The sequence below is a fragment of the Oncorhynchus gorbuscha genome, unplaced genomic scaffold, assembly GCF_021184085.1.
Source record: "Oncorhynchus gorbuscha isolate QuinsamMale2020 ecotype Even-year unplaced genomic scaffold, OgorEven_v1.0 Un_scaffold_18328, whole genome shotgun sequence".
In the NCBI taxonomy this organism is placed as follows: domain Eukaryota; kingdom Metazoa; phylum Chordata; class Actinopteri; order Salmoniformes; family Salmonidae; genus Oncorhynchus; species Oncorhynchus gorbuscha.
The window spans coordinates 2016-4155 of record NW_025759818.1 but is presented as its reverse complement, the minus strand read 5'-3'; the positions used below and the strand labels follow the sequence as shown (position 1 = coordinate 4155).

General features: G+C 41.2%; 1 non-coding gene across 1 annotated transcript; it reads left to right on the top strand.

Annotated features, from left to right (window-relative positions):
• Window positions 1-553: 553 nt before the first annotated feature.
• On the top strand, window positions 554-626 carry trnar-ccu. Its single transcript has one exon. It is a non-coding gene; the product is annotated as a tRNA-Arg (tRNA).
• Window positions 627-2140: the final 1514 nt, after the last annotated feature.

Here is a 2140-nt window from a genome sequence, read left to right as displayed (position 1 = left end):
ACCCCAGTGGCCGAAGACACTGGCCTCCTAAGCAATGGATTGTGAGATCTAGTCTTTTCTGAAATGTCTGAAAGCAGAGTGGTGCCGTGGAAGTGTGCTGGGCGCATAACCCAGAGGTTGATGGATCAAAAGCTTTTCCTGCTAACAAGCTTTTTTTAGCATTGAAGTGCAAACAAATTTTTAAAAAAATGCATAGTTTCATTCCATGTGTAAGTGCCATTATACATTTTTTTTGCCTCTTCCATCAGTTCGTATTGGTCATATTGATTACAAATAACCCCAGTGGCCGAAGACACTGGCCTCCTAAGCCATGGATTGTGAGGTTTAGTTTTTTCTGAAGTGGCTGAAAGCAGAGTGGCGCAGCGGAAGTATGCTGGACGCATAACCCAGAGGTCAATGGATTGAAACCATCCTCTGCTAACCAGTCTGTTTTTAAAATGAAATGCAAACAGAAATAAGAAAGCGGAATTTCATGGCCATGTGTCAGTGCCATACATTACACATTGTTTTAGCTGCTTCTATCAGTTCGTACTGGTTGTGAAAAGTAAAAAGTGCCCCAGTGGCCTAATGGATAAGGCACTGGCTTCCTAAGCCAGGGATTGTGGGTTCAAGTCCCATCTGGGATGTTTGAAATATAGTGGTGCACCGGAATCTTGCTGGGTCCATAACCCAGAGGTTGATGGATCAAAAACAATTTCCACTAAACAGCTTTTTTAGCATTGAAGTGCAAACAAATATTTAAAAAAATGCGTAGTTTAATTCCATGTGTAAGTGCCATTATACATTTTTTTTACCTCTTCCATCAGTTCGTATTGGTCATATTGATTACAAAGAACCCCAGTGGCCGAAGACACTGGCCTCCTAAGCAATGGATTGTGAGATCTAGTCTTTTCTGAAATGTCTGAAAGCAGAGTGGTGCCGTGGAAGTGTGCTGGGCGCATAACCCAGAGGTTGATGGATCAAAAGCTTTTCCTGCTAACAAGCTTTTTTTAGCATTGAAGTGCAAACAAATTTTAAAAAATGCGTAGTTTCATTCCATGTGTAAGTGCCATTATACATTTTTTTTACCTCTTCCATCATTTCGCATTGGTCATATTGATTACAAAGAACCCCAGTGGCCTTAGACACTGGCCTCCTAAGCCATGGATTGTGAGATCTAGTCTTTTCTGAATTGACAGAAAGCAGAGTGGCGCAGCGGAAGTTTGCTGGGCCCATAACCCAGATGTTGATGGATCAAAAGCTTTTCCTGCTAACAAGCTTTTTTTAGCATTGAAGTGCGAACAAATGTTTTAAAAATGCGTAGTTTCATTCCATGTGTAAGTGCCATTTTAAAATGTTTTTGCCTCTTCCATCAGTTCGTATTGGTCATATTGATTACAAATAACCCCAGTGGCCGAAGACACTGGCCTCCTAAGCCATGGATTGTGAGGTTTAGTCTTTTCTGAAGTGTCTGAAAGCAGAGTTGTGCAGCAGATGCGAGCTGGGCCCATAACCCAGAGGTTGATGGATCAAAACAATTTCCTGCTAACCAGCTTTTTTAGCATTGAAGTGCAAACAAATGTTTTAAAAAATGCGTAGTTTCATTCCATGTGTAAGTGCCATTTTACATTTTTTTGCCTCTTCCATCAGTTCGTATTGGTCATATTGATTACAAGAACCCCAGTGGCCTTAGACACTGGCCTCTAAGCCATGGATTGTGAGATCTAGTCTTTCTGAAATGTCTGACAGCAGAGTGGTGCCGTGGAAGTGTGCTGGGCGCATAACCCAGAGGTTGATGGATCAAAGCTTTTCCTGCTAACAAGCTTTTTAGCATTGAAGTGCAAACAAATTTTTTAAAAATGCGTAGTTTCATTCCATGTGTAAGTGCCATTATACATTTTTTTTACCTCTTCCATCAGTTCGTATTGGTCATATTGATTACAAAGAACCCCAGTGGCCTTAGACACTGGCCTCCTAAGCCATGGATTGTGAGATCTAGTCTTTTCTGAATTGACTGAAAGCAGAGTGGCGCAGCGGAAGTTTGCTGGGCCCATAACCCAGATGTTGATGGATCAAAAGCTTTTCCTGCTAACAAGCTTTTTTTTAGCATTGAAGTGCGAACAAATGTTTTTAAAAATGCGTAGTTTCATTCCATGTGTAA